The sequence below is a fragment of the Oryx dammah genome, unplaced genomic scaffold (assembly GCF_014754425.2).
Source record: "Oryx dammah isolate SB20612 unplaced genomic scaffold, SCBI_Odam_1.1 HiC_scaffold_29, whole genome shotgun sequence".
NCBI classification, from domain to species: domain Eukaryota; kingdom Metazoa; phylum Chordata; class Mammalia; order Artiodactyla; family Bovidae; genus Oryx; species Oryx dammah.
In genome coordinates, this window is record NW_024070213.1 from 104,619,486 (window position 1) to 104,637,780 (window position 18,295).

At 39.0% G+C, this 18,295-nt stretch overlaps 1 protein-coding gene and 1 non-coding gene across 2 annotated transcripts in view; both read right to left on the reverse strand.

Annotated features, from left to right (window-relative positions):
* TMTC2 (transmembrane O-mannosyltransferase targeting cadherins 2) overlaps positions 1-18,295 on the reverse strand; it is a 434,311-nt gene that overhangs the window by 351,952 nt on the left and 64,064 nt on the right. The gene's annotated exons all lie outside the window — the stretch shown is intronic.
* TRNAC-GCA lies at positions 8,489-8,560 on the reverse strand. Its single transcript has one exon. It is a non-coding gene; the product is annotated as a tRNA-Cys (tRNA).

Sequence of the window (18,295 nt, forward strand, 5' to 3'; positions counted from 1 at the left end):
GGTGTGTGTGTGTGTGTGGGTGTGTGTGTGTGTGGTGTGTATGTGTGTGTGGTGTGTATGTGTGTGTGGGGTGTGTGTGTGTGGTGTGTGTGTGGTGTGTGTGTGCATGTGGTGTGTGTATGGTGTGTGTGGTGTGTGTGTGTGTGTGTGTGTGTGGTGTGTGTGTGCGTGTGGTGTGTGTGTGGTGTGTGTGGTGTATGTGGTGTGTGTGTGTGTGGTGTGTGTGTATGTGGTGTGTGTGTGTGTGGTGTATGTGGTGTGTGTGTGTGTGGTGTGTGTGTGTGTGGTGTGTGTGTGTGGTGTATGTGGTGTGTGTGTGTGTGGTGTGTGTGTGTGTGGTGTGTGTATGTGTGGTGTGTGTGTGTGTGGTGTGTGTGTGTGTGGTGTGTGTGTGTGGTGTGTGTGTGTGGTGTGTGTGTGGTGTGTGCGTGTGGTGTGTGTGGTGTGTGTGTGCGTGTAGTGTGTGTGTGGTGTGTGTGTGTGTGTGTGGTGTGTGTGGTATGTGTGGTGTGTGTGTGTGTGTGTGTGTATCAGATTCACTTCATCATATAGCAGAAAGTAATACAGTATTGTAAAGCGATTATACTCCAATAATAATATAGGATGGATTTGGCATCAGAAAAATAAATAAATAAACATAAAATACAAAGAAAAATTTATTTCTAAAACTGAATTACTTCAGATGACAAATTCTTAATACTCAATCTTTTCAATACAATCTGAGAAAACATGGTCTCTATGAACCAGATCTGAGAAACCAGAACAAGATTTTGTATAGAACTGGTTAATAAAGCAGAAGGATTTTAAGGTGGTAGGGTTTCTTTAGGAAGTTTACCAAAAGTGAAAATTCAATAGCAGAATTTAAATACTCACAGAACAAAATGAACAGCAGAATCAATCAGTGGAAAACAAACTTCCTCCATCCCAAGGAAAAGACAAACAGATAGATGAATAAACAGGGGAAGCCAGGTAGGGCACAGAAAGAACAGAAACCCACCTACAGGTAACCTCGGAAAGAAAGACCAAGAAAAAGGAAGAAAACATTAAACGTTTGTGAAAGAAACTTTCAGAGGCTGATTACGGAGCTGAAGGACTCAGGACAGGGTAGTGATCGACACCAGAAAAACTAGTGAAAACTGATCACAGTAGCTATATCCTAGTTCATTTTTGAGATGTAAGAACTAAAAAAGAATCCTAAAAGCATCGAGACAGAAAAATGTTTATACTACAAAGAATCAGACTGACTTCAAGCTTTCCCAGAAATCAAGGAAGCAACACTGTAACTCCAGATTAACATACAGAAGTTGTTTGAAAGAAAAATAGTGACAGATATGCAAAGGCCCTTATATATCTGTATATAAAGATGGTATTAATACACATACAGATCCAAGAGAAAGAAGAAAAATCAGATATTGTAAATGCTGTCATAAAAGAGAATGCAAAGGCACACAAAATTTAAAGAAAATATAAATACATGATAATATTAAAAGGATAATAATATGCCAAAAAAATAGAGGACAAGTGTGATGAAAATAAATTTGAGTAAACAGAGTCAATTTTAAAAGGGGATATCAATGTATCTTTTCTTACACTAATAAAGAATATAAAACTTTATGTTCACTCTTTAAAACTTAAGGTAGATACTACTGGAACTAAAAATGACTCATTCCTCTCAAATAAGTTAAAAAACAATACATCAAGAGCATCAAAGAGAGAAAGATACAAACACTCAGTCCAGGATGTGACCCTCATGGACTGTAGCCTGCCAGGCTCCTTTGTCCAAGGGATTGTTCAGGCAAGAATACTGACGTGGGTTGCCATCTCCTTCTCCAGGAGATCTTTCCAACCCAGAAACTGAACCCAGCTCTTCCACATTGCAGGCAGGTTCTTTATCATCTGAGCTACCAGGGAAGCACTATATGACTACATTTAAAGACAGTTGCTTAGAATGAAAAGACAAAATACAAGTGGATATACATACACACACAGATAGATAAATAGGGGTGTATGAACACAGACAGGAGAAGACAGGAAGGAGGAAGGGAGATATATACATTTATATAGATTCTTCTATTGAATAAATATGATGACTCTGACAAGAATGTCTATATAGGACACCTGAGCAAGACTAAAATCTGTACAATTGGCAGTACCCCTAATGAAAAACCTACAAATCAGAGAGCTTTCACACAGTAAAAAATAAAGTATCAAAAATATATCATAAAAGAAAATAAATGTAGAAATAAAACAGAGTAGGAAAAATTAAGGACCCTCATTCTCTTTACATTTACACAGGCAAAAGAACTGGATATACAGAGGCTGAATATTGCAACTGGTAAGGTTGCTTGAACAAACATATATTAAGTTCTAAACAATATAAAAGGTTCACCTTCAATTGTTATAGAGTACTTTTAAAACTAATCCTGTATTATAACAGAAAAAAGAAATCAGCACATTTGAAAAAGGAAGCCTTTCCATTATCACAATTAACTGAAACTATAAATCATCTTAAGAAGTAAAAATTAAAAATCTGCAAATTAAATACTACCTTAATAAAAATAGAAAACTTTCAAAAAGAATAATGAAATTAACACCTATGCTTTGTTGCCAGGTAGTAATGAAAAGCAATTTTACAAGAAAAACTTCCATTGCTAAACACTTTAAAGTAGAAAAAGGTAATCAGCATTCAATGACAAGGTAGAAATATACCAAGGAAAAAAACTAATCAAGTCAGAGATTCATTAAAATACTAAAAAAAAATATTGTAGAACTAATTAGTATATCCACAAGTATTATGAAATAAAAGTACATGAAAAACAAAACCTCTAGATCAATAGTCCTCAAAACTTACTACACCTATGGATCATTTGGAGAAATTATTAAAAATATATAGACTCAAAAGCAAGAGCTAGTGTTCAGGACTTTCCACTTCAAATTAACACCTCAGTGGTTCTTACAATTGTCGTCTTAGGACAACTCTTTGAGGATATAAAAAAATGTTTTAGATTCAGTGTTCATGTCTCTCAAAGATATATAAAATAATAAAGTAACTCAATAATAAGAAGATACAGATAAAAATACAACAAGGATATTTCAAGTTATAAGAAAACATTATTTGTCACTTTATCCTAAAAAATTTTAAACAAAGACATAAATTACTCTCCCTAAAAAAAGAAAAGATGAATAATTATAGTAGGAAACTAAAACTGAACCGATCAATAGCCATAAAAGCAGTAAAATCAGTGAAATACCTTCCAAAAAGCACCAGGCCAAGATGGTTCCATAGATAAATGCATACAAACCCAAGGGACACATCCTCATGTTATATAAAATGTTTCAGAGAACATAAAAACTTTCCAAATGATTTTATGATGCTAGCATAATCCTGATAAACACAGTTTAAAAAAAGAAAGAAAGAAAGAATCACAGGCCAGTCTCATTCACGGAAACAAATACAATACACTCCTAGCACAGACTCCAGCAATGTATTAGTATATCGCCACCTTGTACTTACATTGGTTTTAGTCTCCGGTGCAATATTCACTACTTGCACGAAAATTATTAGTAATGCTTGTATATCAACACGCGACAGTAGAAAAATAGATGTATTTTTTTAATACGGGCTGTTTGTTAAGGAAAACAAAGTGAAAACACGTTATTTATCTCTTCTCTCTCAAGAAACCCCAGGGAAACATCAGTAAAGGACAATTTGTTGACTCAAGGACAATTTGTTGACAAAGACACTTTGCCCATATACTCAGGGAACCTTTTTGTATCACAGTATTTAATCATTAAGTATGTATTAAAACTCAGTCTGTGTCAGATAGTATGTATGGTGTTCGTAACTTTTCTCCTTCCTGTAGGTAGATTATTAGCTTTCCTAAAGCAAGCACCCTGTATCATATTCACCATTTTCTCATCCCAGTCATATCTGCAGGGCTCAAAAAGTATTTGTCAAAAATTTAAAAAAAAAAAAGATTGAAACAAAAGAAAGAACTCAAAAAAGAGATTATCAAACAAAATCTTTGAATGAAAACAAAAAAGAGATTATCAAACAAAATCTTTGAATGAAAACAGTTTAAAATGTTCAAGAACTCTGGATGTCAACAACACTTAGCTCTTACTAGACAGGGATTCTTTGCGGGGAGGCTTCCTTCAGATGGAGACTGGCACCGTTCAGTTCAGTTGCTTAGTCATGTCCGACTCTTCACAACCCCATAAACCACAGCATGCCAGGCCTCCCTGTCCATCACCATCTCCCAGAGTTCACTCAAACTCACTGTAAGCCAAGCTAAAAGAGCTTCAGGTCTCAACCCAGGCTCTGCTGGCCTAGGACTCTCAGACAGCTTAAGAGTTAAAAGCCTCTTGCTGCTTTGGATCATGAAGGCTGAGAAGTTTCTCTGTGTCTGGGAAATCAGTGCTCCAGCCTTCCACCAATTTTCAACATCACAGAGCTGAGGAGGCTTCATATGTTTGCTGGCCCCCTCCTTCTGCTTTCAGGCTGCACACTTTACATTGTAGGCTTTCTGGAACATCCTGACAAATGTGTATTCTTATCTGTGACGATACACTCCCCTGGCTGGGAAGGATCCCAACACACGAAGTTTCTATGTCTCTCACAACTTCCTGTTTTTCAACAAATAAAAGCCTCAAAAGGAAAAAAAAAAGAAATGCTTAAAGACTCAGTGCCTCCTCCTGTGACGATCCTTATTTGAGTAAGGAAGAGCAGACAAACATCTGCTGGGTGCCTGATCACTCATTATGTTGCTCTGACTTAGTTCCTGCACTTCCTTTCATGCTTACAGGAACCACAATTAACAGCAAATAAGTTTCGTTGCTATCTGCCATTCCACAGCTGCAGTTTTTCCACCTAACTTCTTATTAAGGACACAGGGAACTCAGCCCTGTGCTCCTGATGAGCTAGATAGAGAGGTGACAGTATTAGAGAGGTGATAGTATGGGTGATGTCCCGCCCATCGCCATCATGGGCAGGGCGGGAGGTCCAAGATGGAGAGGATATATGGATACATATGTCTCAGAGAGTCTGACATGGCAACCAAACTAAAAAACTTGGATACATATAGCTGATTCAATTCCTTGTAGAGCAGAAACTGACACAACATTGTAAAGCAATTTATTCCAATAAAAAAGAGATAACTGTGTATTCTAAATCTAGACTGATGAAAATATCAAATATGACAGAATCCCTGAATATTCAGATTACTGTCCTCTGTATCACCATGTCAGTTTCCTTGACCACTTATCTATCTGCATTGCAGGTTATACTATTCCTCTCATCTAGAAACTCTGGACTTAACACTTTCTTCTTCATCCCTTATATTCAATCTCTCAAGTCTTGCAAAGGAAACAAAGAGGTTATGTGGCCACAGCATTCCTTTCAGAAAGGTAAGAATTAGGGTAAGGCTGGTATTACACACACGGTGAAGACCAGGATGCATTGGCACAAAACACTTCAAAAGCTCTACATAGCAGCCCTGCACAAGCATTTGGGAGAACAAGGATGAGTAAGGTAAACAAGAAAGAGAAAACAGTCAGCAATCGGGTAGACAGCCAGTCTCTGAGTAGAGAGGCAAAAGAAGCAATGAATGAACATTTCCCCAAGCAGTAATCACTGGGGAGCTTTTAAAGACTGAAATCTCTAAGGGTCCATTTGAAGTTGTTACTGTATTATACTGGAAACTCCCTCACTTACATCAAACCTGCATTTAAGTCTGGGTTCACAGCAGTGACATCAGCAGGACCCCGGGAAGTATAAAGACCACTTCAGCTTGTGGGGGGTCCTAGGGGGGTAGAAAAGAGACCAACAAGTAGGAGGCACAATGTGTGATGAGATACAGATCTCAATAAAAGCAGAAACTTAGAGATGGCAACAACTACGAAAATGTTAGCCTTCTATGAACCCCTCCAGATGGTAAGGCCACAAGGAATTCCAACCTATGTGGGACAGGGATTCAAGCTAAGACTTACTTCAGTCTTTGAGGACAAGGTGGCCACAGCACATGTCTCCCTGTTGGGCCATCAGCCAACACCAAACTTGTCCCAACCCTCACGGCTTAGCACTTGCTCCTACCAGATCAGGTGCCCACCTCGTGAACCATTACCAAGCACCATGACGTGCCAGGTAGACAGGTAAGCACTTTCTATCAGCATCTCCTTTAATACTTAGTACAGTGAAAAATACACCCCATTTTCTCAGAAGTGAGAAAATGGAGACTGAGAGAAGTTACCAAAGTTGATCAAGAGCCCACTGCAGTTTAAGTGGCAAGGAAAAAAATCTGAACTCATCTTCCCAAGACCAAGATCCCATGCTTCTCACTGTTCTCTGCACTGTATCCACAAGCTAAGAAGCTTTTTTCTATAGGTGAATCCTGAATTTCTAACTGCCAATTTGCCATTGAAAGTCCTCTGAACAAACCTGGGGCAGTAAAGAATAATTTTACTAGAAGATTTAATATCCTTCTAAAGCTAGTGGAGGTGATGGAATTCCAGTTGAGATATTTCAAATCCTGAAACATGATGCTGTGAAAGTGCTGCACTCAATATGCCAGCAAATTTGGAAAACTCAGCAGTGGCCACCCAAAGAAAGGCAATGCCAAAGAATGCTCAAACTACTGCACAATTGCACTCATCTCACACGCTAGTAAAGAAATGCTCAAAATTCTCCAAGCCAGGCTTCAGCAGTACGTGAACCGTGAACTTCCAGATGTTCAAGCTGGTTTTAGAAAAGGCAGAGGAACAAGAGATCAAATTGCCAACATCCGCTGGATCATCGAAAAAGCAAGAGAGTTCCAGAAAAACATCTGTTTTATTGACTATGCCAAAGCCTTTGACTGTGTGGATCACAAAGAACTGTGGAAAATTCTGAAAGAGATGGAAATACCAGAGCACCTGACCTGCCTCTTGAAAAACCTATATGCAGGTCAGGAAGCAACAGTTAGAACTGGACATGGAACAACAGACTGGTTCCAAATAGGAAAAGGAGTACGTCAAGGCTGTATATTGTCACCCTGCTTATTTAACTTCTATGTAGAGTACATCATGAGAAACGCTGGTCTAGAAGAAGCACAAGCTGGAATCAAGATTGCCAGCAGAAATATCAATCACTTCAGATATGCAGATGACACCACCCTTATGGCAGAAAGTGAAGAGGACCTAAGAAGCCTCTTGATGAAAGTGAAAGAGGAGAGTGAAAAAGTTGGCTTAAAGCTCAACATTCAGAAAACGAAGATCATGGCATCCAGTCCCATCAATTCATGGGAAATAGATGGGGAAACAGTGGAAACAGTCTCAGACTTTATCTTTTTCGGCTCCAAAATCACTGCAGATGGTGACTGCAGCCATGAAATTAAAAGACGCTTACTCCTTGGAAGAAAAGTTATGACCAACCTACACAGCATATTCAAAAGCAGAGACATCACTTTGCAAACAAAGGTCCGTTTAGTCAAGGCTATGGTTTTTCCAGTGGTCATGTATGGATGCGAGAGTTGGACTGTGAAGAAAGCTGAGCACCAAAGAATTGATGCTTTTGAACTGTGGTGTTGGAGAAGACTCTTGAGAGTCCCTTGGACTGCAAGCAGATCAGATTTGGATTTTAAGAGAAAATCCTCTAACAGAAAGTGAAACAGATTGGAGGAGAACCCTGTTGAAGGTAGAGAGGACAGATAGGAAAAAAGAATGAAAAAAAGAATGAGAGTTTTAACTGAAGCTAAGAGTTGACTCATTGGAAAAGACTCTGATGCTGGGAGGGATTGGGGGCAGGAGGAGAAGGGGACAACAGAGGATGAGATGGCTGGATGGCATCACGGACTCAATGGACGTGAGTTTGAGTGAACTCTGGGAGTTGGTGACGGACAGGAAGGCCTGGCGTGCTGCGATTCATGGGGTTGCAAAGAGTCAGACACTACTGAGCGACTGAACTGAACTGAACTAAAGCTAAGAAAATACAATCATTCAATGAAAATCTGAGAATATGCATTTGTGTGTTTTTTAATACTGTTTGTAAATGGAAATGTAATGCCAAATGATTTCGGAAATCATGCTAGAAGATACTATAGACATCTGTGAAGAGATTCAGCTAAATGAGAGCTCCTCAAATACACTGATGACACATTTTAAAATAACTAAAAAGGACTTCCTGGTGGTCTAGTAGTTAAGAATCCACCTGCCAGTGCAGGAGACAGAGAAGATTCCACATGCCATGGAGCAACTAAGCCCAAGAGACATAACTGCTGAAACCTGTGTGCCTAGAGCCCAAGTTCTGCAACAAGAAATACCACTGCAGTGAAAGCCTGGGCATTGCAACTAGAGAGTAGTCCCTCCCCTTCACAAAGAAAAATGAAAGTGAAGTCGCTCAGTCATGTCCGACTCTTTGCGACCCCATGGACTGTAGGCTATCAGGCTCCTCTGTCCATGGGATTTTCCAGCCAAGAGTGCTGGAGTGGATTGCCATTTCCTGCTCCAAGAGATCTTCCCAACCCAGGAATCGAACCCGGGTCTCCTGCATTGCAGGCAGATGCTTTACCATCTGAGCCACCAGGGAAGCCCCCTTCACAAGTGCAGCCAAAAATAAAGAAATGAAATTTATAAAGAAACAAAAATAAAATAACTAGAAAACTTACGGATTTTTTTAAAAGTATAAATTAGCTATGTCCCAAATTTACTTGGTTAATAATGTTTTTCTCATTCTGAAACTTGACTTTGGACAAAAGTGACAGAGTGGTTTGAATAATGAAGAAACTAGAGTGAGTAAAGGACAAAACACAAGAGATAATCCAGTCACCATCCACCAGAGACATTTTAGATATAATCCTCTAAAAATTAGGTTACTGAGGTACCCCAGAATCTATTAAAATAATACTGTTTGCATTTAGCTTAGCGGAGCACCAAAGGTTTAGTACCCTTACATTTAGCCAAAGAGTTTTATCCATCAGCTCCCAGGTTTCCAATTCAGGTATTTCTTCATCCAGGCATTAACTGGAGTTGATATTTACAAGTCATTTAGAGTTTACAAACTAGTTTGTCATCTATAAAAGGACATAACTTTTATTATTTAGTTTAGAAAATTTGTCAATTTGTTTAACTTTTTATAGTTCCAGCTTTTCACATATCAAGTTTTAAAATTATTATTAACAAAGTTTATAATATAGTCACTCAGGTACTAGAATTTTGCCAATATTTAGCTAGACCTCAGTATTTAGCTAGACCTCAGTGCTTATATAGGAGAAGGCAATGGCCACCCACTCCAATACTCTTGCCAGGAAGATCCCATGGATGGAGGAGCCTGGTAGGCTGCAGTCCACGGGATCGCTAGGAGTCGGACACGACTTCACTTTCACTTTTCACTTTCATGCATAGGAGAGGGAAATGGCAACCCACTCCAGTATTCTTGCCTGGAGAATCCCAGGGACAGGAGAGCCGGGTGGGCTGCCATCTCTGGGGTCGCACAGAGTCGGACACGACTGAAGCGACTTAGCATCAGCAGCAGCAATGCTTATATACTAATCATGTCAGAGAGCTACTGACAGGATAAAAGCTTCAATATTACAGTGTATTTTCATCATATAGGAGAGTTTTTGTTTCATTCTAGGAATTTTTTCCACAAAGAGCAAAGAAAAATATTCAATCTTTACAACAGAATCTTATCTAAGATAAGTTTTAAAGAAGCCATATAAGGAGAAAATGTTACTTTAAATTCTTCAGACAGCTTCTTGTTCCTTTTATGTAACAAAATATAGAGAATATTTGGTATTAAGCAGGTATCAAAACATCCTTTAAACAAGTCTGTTTCAATATACATCAGGCCACTAGACACATTCTCCTGATATAAATGTTCAAAAAGATATGATCTGGATTTGTTTCCCAAAGCAGGGTTCTTCAAACAACAGTGATGGTAACAATAGTAAACAGTGTATACAGTACTTTATCACTAGAGGCATTTGCCCATATTGTTTTGTTTAATTGACACATAGCCATGGAAATAAGTCTGACACCAGCACCTCTATTTTACCAATGATGAAACTAATGTTAAGAGGTTAAGATCAATTGAGACTTGAGAAGTGGAGCACTTGTGTGGATTCCAATTCTTGACACCCAATCCAGGATTTGTTCTTTATGGCTCTTCTGCCTTCTACAGTGACATACAAGGGTTTGAATTTCTCAAATCAAGTTCATGTAAATATTTACAAGATGGGAAGCTCTATTACATATATATTTACATCAAATAATGCAAAATTAACCAAAATTATCTTAATCTTCAGTGTTTTTCTTGGGCTTCTCTGATAGCTTTGTTGATAAAGAATCCGCCTTCAATGCAAGAGGCCCCAGTTCAATTCCTGGGTTGGGAAGATCTGCTGGAGAAGGGATAGATTACCCACTCCAGTATTCTTGGGCTTCTCTTATGGCTTAGCTGGTAAAGAATCTGCCTGCAATGCAGGAGACTTGGGTTCAATTCCTGGGTTTGGAAGACTCCTGGAGAAGGTAAAGGCTACCACTCCAGTATTCTGGCCTGGAGAATTCTATGGACTATATAGTCCATAGGGTCACAAAGAGTCGGATACCAATGAGCAACTTTCACTTTCTTTTATTGTTTTTATTATTGTCAAAATCTATTTTTACTATAAGGGATAATATGCTTTGAATTTAAACTGATGTTTGAATAGAAAGTAATTATTCCACAGCTGTATTTTCACATTAATGATATAAGTTATAAGTCACACACCTAACTTTGTATACTACACTTATGAAATGAACACTGTCATGGATAATTCCATAACAATTATAATTCAAGTTTATCTTTCTAGATCTGAAATCTATATCTAGGAAAGAAACTATAAAATAACTTAATAAGTCAATGCTAAACTGTTTTTCAAAATTTAATACCATTTACACTCATATTTGTAACATCTAAGAATTCCCACAGATCCATACCAACTCTTGGTATTGTCAGGAATATTGCAGAATATACAGTAGTATAAATCAATAAGAGAGTTACATATCACAACAAGGATGAATTTTTAAATATTATATTGTTTTTAAAAAGCAAATGATCAAAGGCTTTATAGACCTCAATATCATTTTCCTAAAGCTCAAGATGAGAAAAATGTAAATAGATATATATACATGTATGATAAAACTACTTTTAAAAAGATAGCAGAGTAATAAACACAAAATTCTAGATGGATTTTTTTTTCCTGATGAAAGCAGAAATATGGGATTTGGTAATGTAGCTAAGAATTTATATTGTACTATATTCTTTCATAAGTACAAAAATCATATAAATTTACATTTTTATTGAAATATATTTGATTTATTATATTGCACTACTTTCAGGTGTACAGCATATTGATTCAGTACTTTTGCAGATTGTGGGTTATTACAAGGCAATGACTGTAATTCCCTGTGCTATACAGTATAACCCTGTTACTTACTTAATAAAATTTCTGTTTTAAGTGACAAGCATACCATACAAATCTTCCTTCACATTACAGTAAAATTTTAAAAACACTATTTCTGCCAAAATAGTCAAAAATTCAAATCAATCATACTTTTTTGAAGGGCTTCTCTTGTAATTATCCATAATTATAACTGCCTGATCCAATCTCATCATACTCTCATTTATCTATGGGATTACACCTTAACTCAGATATTACTGAGCCACTTTCACTGACTTCATGAAACCCCACGCATCCTTTGCAAAAGGTCCAAAATTTGTGTGCATTTTGCATTGCCCTGGCATGTGATTTTGAGATGTTCACAGAAGACAGTAAAAGACTGATTGACTTGATGCCAAAGAGCAGAGATGCTAGTAGGATTAAGTGGGGAGGGACTCATGAATAAGGAGTCCTTTGATAAATCATTAATAAATATTTTCTTGGTTTAGATATGGGAACTATGATAATAAGCACTGTACCAGCTGGATTCCTAGCACTGAGTACATGTCTTTACCTACCTATGTAGAACCTCAGAATGGTCTTCAGTGAACTGACTGACAGCAACATTATAAACTATTGGCCCCTCAACACTGCTATAAGGGAGGCAAGGCAATTTATATGAAAAACTTTGTAAATACTCAAGCACATCTAATCAAATATTAATATTTTAAAGAGATTTGTATTCATGAGCCAACTGTCAAGAGAAGGCAATTACATAAATGAAGCAACCTTTATTTCAACTTGGAACCAAATAAACAAAGCACATCACAACAAATAAGAGAGGAATAAAATCAGCCCTCCGTATCTGCGGGTTCTGCATCTGTGGACTTGACCAACTGCCGATTGAAAATATTAAAAAAAAAATCCAGAAAGTTTCAAAAAGCAAAACTTGATTTTGTCCCATACTGGCAACTACTGATGTAGACTTTATATCTATTAGTTATTATAAGTAATCTAGAGATGATTTAAAGTATAGTATAAGGAAAAATCATGTAGGGTATATGCAAATATTATACCATTTTATATAAGAGACTTGAGCATCTGGGATCCTAAAACCAATCCCTGGAGGATTCCCAGAGACAATTACTGCTAAGTATGTTCCAACGATTTCTAGAGGAGGCTCCCATGGGCTTCCTAACAGAGTCCCAGTAAAATTATTGAAACTTCAAGCTCTTCAACCATGTGGAAAATGGGACTGACTAATTTTCAACTTTGCAGGAACATATCTACATTAAATAAAGTCATCTACATACTGTAAGCCAGGCCAAAACAGAATATTTGGGGTTTGTCATGCCTTTTCTTTTTATTCTTGGAAATCCAGGTTTGTTTCAGGAAAAGAACCTGGATTATAAAACACAAGAGATATTAAGGAAAATAAAACTTCTAAAATAGCAATATTTTTATCATCACTGCTAACACAACGATTCAATTTTCCTCACAGGAAGGAAAAGGCCCTTGCAGCAAGGGGCTCATATAGCGCCATTTGCGTGCATCCTCCTGTAACAGTGTGATATTTGGATTGGCGGTTGCCCATCTGTGTGTACAAGTAGCAGGGCCATCACTTCCACTGTGTGGCTGACTCCCTTCAATAAAAAGCAAATGTTGTTAGGCCAAAGGAAAATGCCGTCAAAATCCACAAATGCCTCCACAGTCAACAGAGCTGGTGATTACTGCTAAATAATTCCCCAAAGCCAAATCTCTCCAGGTTCTCTATCCGCTTGCTTTGTTTATATCCCATCACTGTTCAGGATACTATGCTGACGCTAATTATTCAAAGGCAGGAAAGAGGTCTGTATATTCCTTTGTCCCATGCTGTGACCGAATCTGGAAGCAGTAATACCTGCCAAAGCAGCGAGGCCACATCAGTAAAGTGAAATCCTCATGCAGCTTTTCTGGCAGGATGAAAGCTCCCAAGCACACTCAACTTCTTTTATAGAGAAAATGCATGTGTTCCTCTTAACTTTTTGACAGAGACTTAAAAACTGACTATTCTGTTAATCAATGACTTCTCTATCCTTGGGAGTGTTTCTCATACCTCAAAGCCCTGAAATTGTCAATTATTATAGATGGGAGGGTGATAGGGCCTGGGTTGTTCAATTTTCTTTACCAATAAAAGTATGTAAGATTCTAAACAAAGAAAATAAACCAAGCATCCAAGCTAAGAAGTTTAAAAAAAAAAAATAAGACAGAAAAGGCCCGAAGAAAATACAGGGAAATGATAAAACCATGGACAGAGCAATCTGGTAGGCTACAGACCATGGGGTCGCAAAGAGTCGGACACAACCTAAGGACTGTGCCACCACAGAGATAATTTAGAGATAATTTGCTACTGTAACCCTGTTGCTCAAACTAGAAAAAGGCCATTTATGTCACTTATGAGCCTGGATGTAACAGTTTTGGTTTTTTCTATTATGCCATTTTATCTTTAGAAGGTATTTACTTTTCATATTGTAATTAAAACCTTTGAATTTTTTAAGAAAAATGAAATCACTGATGAAAAAAAGGAAAAAGCAGTGAGTATTGCAGACGAAAATGTTGCCTGTCATTCCAGTAAACAAAGAATGTGTCCTGTCATCAGGCCATCAGCCACTATAACTGTCCCCAACAATACACCCTGAGATGAACTCAGGATGGATCAAAACAGGATACTGGCCCTAGAGAGTTAAGATGCATATCTAAGGAATAATTTCAATGAGCCCAGACTCCTGCATTCATGGAAAAACATGAAAAGCATTAACTTGAGATGTTTGTTTTTGTGATTAGCAGTAATCTTTTGATATTCAACTACATATTTTTTTGTTGTTATTTTATTTTGGTGTTTTTTGTTTTCCTGCATATCCTGTATGCTCAGTTGCTTCAGTCGCATCCAACTCTTTGTGACCCTATGGACTGTACCACACAGGGCTCCTCTGTCCGTGGGGATACTCCAGGGAAGAATTCTAGAGTGGGCTACCATTTCCTGCTCCAGGGGAGCTTTCCAACCCAGGGACTAAACCTGCATCTCTTATGTGTCCTGCATTGGGAGGTGGGTTCTTTACCACGAGTGCCACCTGGGAAGTCCCTGTATATCCTGGCTCCTCCCTTACCTCTTTGGAACAGTTCTGCAGAGCTCTCTGAGGGGCTGTCTCCCAGGCTATAGTCCTCAGCAAGGTTCCAAACAAAACACAGCTTCCAACTCTTACATTATGTGTTTTTCTTCAGTTGGGACAGTACATACAGTAAGTTAATTTTGAGGATGAGGTGGATGGAACATAAAATCACTAAGAGTGTATAGTTGAGGTCTCTTCAATCACAAGTGATAGAAGCCCAGCTCATATTTGTCTACCAAAAATAGAGAGAGAGAGAGAGAGAGAGAGAGAATTCCCTGGATCACAAAACTGATAAGATATTCAGACTGGGCTGTCAGGATTCTGAATTTTCAGCTCAAACGTTGCCTTCCCCTCAGGAGTGATGTGAGCTCCCACCCACATCAGACAGTCTGTTTACTGCTGCTGATTGGTTTAGTGGTAAAGTCATGTCCTTTTGCAACCCTATAGACTGTAGCCTGCCAGATTCCTCTGTCCACGGGATTTTCCAGGCAAGAATACTGGAGTGGGTTGCCATTTCCTTCTCCAGGGGATCTTCCTGACCCAGGGATCAAACCTGTATCTCCTGCACTGCAGGAGGATTCTTTACCACTGAGCCACGAGGGAAGTCCAGCAGCAAGACTATCTTGCTTATTACTACATGCTACGAAATTCCAGGGGGGAAAAGTTAACAAGTTTCCTTTCCAATAATTTCAACAAAAAATTCAAGAACTGAGTCTCACTTGATCAATATTGGCTACCTACTCCCTGTGGGCAGGAGCTGCTCCCTTGCTCATTATAGCAAGGAGAGGGGTGAAGGCAGCCCCTCCTGAGCTACACTGAATATAGGAGGAGAGGTTTCTCAAATGAAATTCCAGATACTGTAAGAGAAGAAAAGGGAACCTGATGCTGATGCTAGAGAAGCACAAATAGTATATTGCCACCACAACCAACCACTGCTCCATATCTTAAAAAAAAAAAAAGGCAAATGAAAAAGAGAGGTACTGAGCAGCTGACCCTAACTAAAAAGACTCTTGAGGAAAGTGAAAGAGGAGAGTGAAAAAGTTGGCTTAAAGCTCAACATTCAGAAAATGAAGATTATGGCATCTGGTCCCATCACTTCATGGGAAATAGATGGGCAAACAGTGGAAACAGTGTCAGACTTTATTTTTGGGGGGCTCCAAAATCACTGCAGATGGTGATTGCAGCCATGAAATTAAAAGACACTTACTCCTTGGAAGCAAAGTTATGACCAACCTAGATAGCATATTCAAAAGCAGAGACATTACTTTGCCAACAAAGGTCCATCTAGTCAAGGCTGTGGTTTTTCCAGTAGTCATGTATGAATGTGAGAGTTGGACTGTGAAGAAAGCTGAATGCCGAAGAATTGATGCTTTTGAACTGTGGTGTTGGAGAAGACTCTTGAGAGTCCCTTGGACTGCAAAGAGATCCAACCAGTCCATCCTAAAGGAGATCAGTCCTGGGTGTTCATTGGAAGGACTGATGCTAACGCTGAAACTCCAATACTTTGGCCACCTCATGCAAAGAGTTGACTCACTCATGCTTGAGTCATGCTGGGAGGGATTGGGGGAGGAGGAGAAGGGGATGACAGAGGATGAGATGGCTGGATGGCATCATCAACTCAGTGGACATGAGTATGGGTAAACTCTGGGAGTTGGTGATGGACAGGGAGCCTGGCGTGCTGCAATTCATGGGGTCGCAAAGAGTTGGACACAACTGAGCGACTGAACTGAACTGAGCAGCTCAACTTACCTGCCCAATGTCACCTCTGTTATCAGAGTTTAAGTTACATTTGCTTACAACACTAATGAATCTGAAGAATTTTCCCCTCAAAGTGACTGCAAATTAGAATGTTGGCAGGCACTCCAAATACGGCTACTACTGCTACTGCTAAGTCTCTTCAGTCATGTCTGACTGTGTGTGACCCAACAGATGGCAGCCCACCAGGCTCCCCCATCCCTGGGGTTCTCCAGGCAAGAAGTGTCCGACTCTTCATGACCCCATGGACTGCAGCCCACCAGGCTCCTCTGTCCATGGGATTTTCCAGGCAAGAGTACTGGAGTGGGGTGCCACTGCCTTCTCCACTAGTATACTATATATACTATATATATATATATGCTGCTGCTTCTACTAAGTCGCTTCAATTGTGTCCGACTCTGTGTGACCCCATAGACGGCAGTCCACCAGGCTCTGCCGTCCCTGGGATTCTCCAGGCAAGAACACTGGAGTGGGTTGCCATTTCCTTCTCTGCTCCAAATACAATAGTATATGAATGAACTTTGATTGTAATCTCTATTTCAAGGAAACTTTGATTTGTGAAAGCTGCTGACATATAGTACTTGGAAAATAATTATATCTCACATGGCACTTTTTTCTGAGGTGCTTTCTATAGCTCATTTAACCCATCCTCAAACATTTCTGTTCACAAGGAGGTGAGTGCAATTACATTGTACTCTGAGAAAATCAAATATAAGAAAACCCAGTTTCCAGGCCATGTAAATTCAGGAGTGCTTTTTCATTCCAAAATGATATAACATTGCATGAACTGACTCAGCTGAAGTACTTTTTTGAAGTACCTCTTTTAAAATCCAAATACTTAATTTACAAAGGTTTGCTTCACAAATAAATTAGCAGAGCCTATCTATTATTTTTATTGAGGGCCATCCACTTCTTATAATACAAAGTCACTAAGCCTGACACCCCATGGGTTTTTGATTTATAATCATTTTCTGAACTCAGTGAATTAAACTACTGATGAGAAAAATCAGTAACAGAATATTTGTTTCTAAAAGACACTGAGTAATAAATATATTTGAAACAATGCATTTACTTTTTATTTTTATTGTCTATGAAATACCTTAATTTATCAATATTCTCTCAATTTATTTCTAATGAACAAAAGGCAGAATAATGGAAATATGAGAAGATGTCATTCCCTAGGGGAATCTCCTGGAAAAACAGGTGGACTCCCAGACATAACCCTCAATCTCCTGATTCTGGTGACATCTCCATTTGTCCCTTTCACAGATGTGACTACAGGATTCCAGAATGCTCCAATGCTTGGCAAAACTTGACCTACTAAGCCACCCTAGAGAATTTGCTCAATAATAGCTCTAACTCTGTTAGGGGACACACACTGATTGAAACCGCCTACCCTGGCCAGGCACCATAGTAACCATTTGCATGAGTTGTTTTATGACAGGAGATCCTGATAAGAATATGGAACTAATAAGCCACCACCAACCGGAAGAGTTCAGGAAAGGTCTAAAGGAGACACCGCGTGTCCGTCCACTTCCCAGAATCCCTCTTGCTAGCATCCATCTTGGCTGAGCGATGCGTGCACCACCAGGAAAGACTCTGAATTAGAATGATTGGCCAAAGACCACCAGGAAACTAATCCCATCACCATAAAACCCGAGACTGCGAGCCACGTGGCAGAGCAGCTCTCCTGGGTTCCCTTACCCTACTGCTCTCCACCCGGGTGCCCTTTCCCAATAAAATCTCTTGCTTTGTCAGCACGTGTCTCCTCGGACAATTCATTTCTGAGTGTTAGACAAGAGCCCAGTGTCGGGCCCTGGAAGGGGTCCTCCTTCCTGCAACAACTCCATCAAGCTTTTCTAATTCATGAAGTACAGTTTACTTTTACCTATATTTTCCTAGGAAAGCCAACCAGTTTCATGGACATAAGACACAGGCTGACATTTAAACCAACTAACTTTTGCATCAAAAAACTAGAACTGCATTTTAGAAGACCTTTGA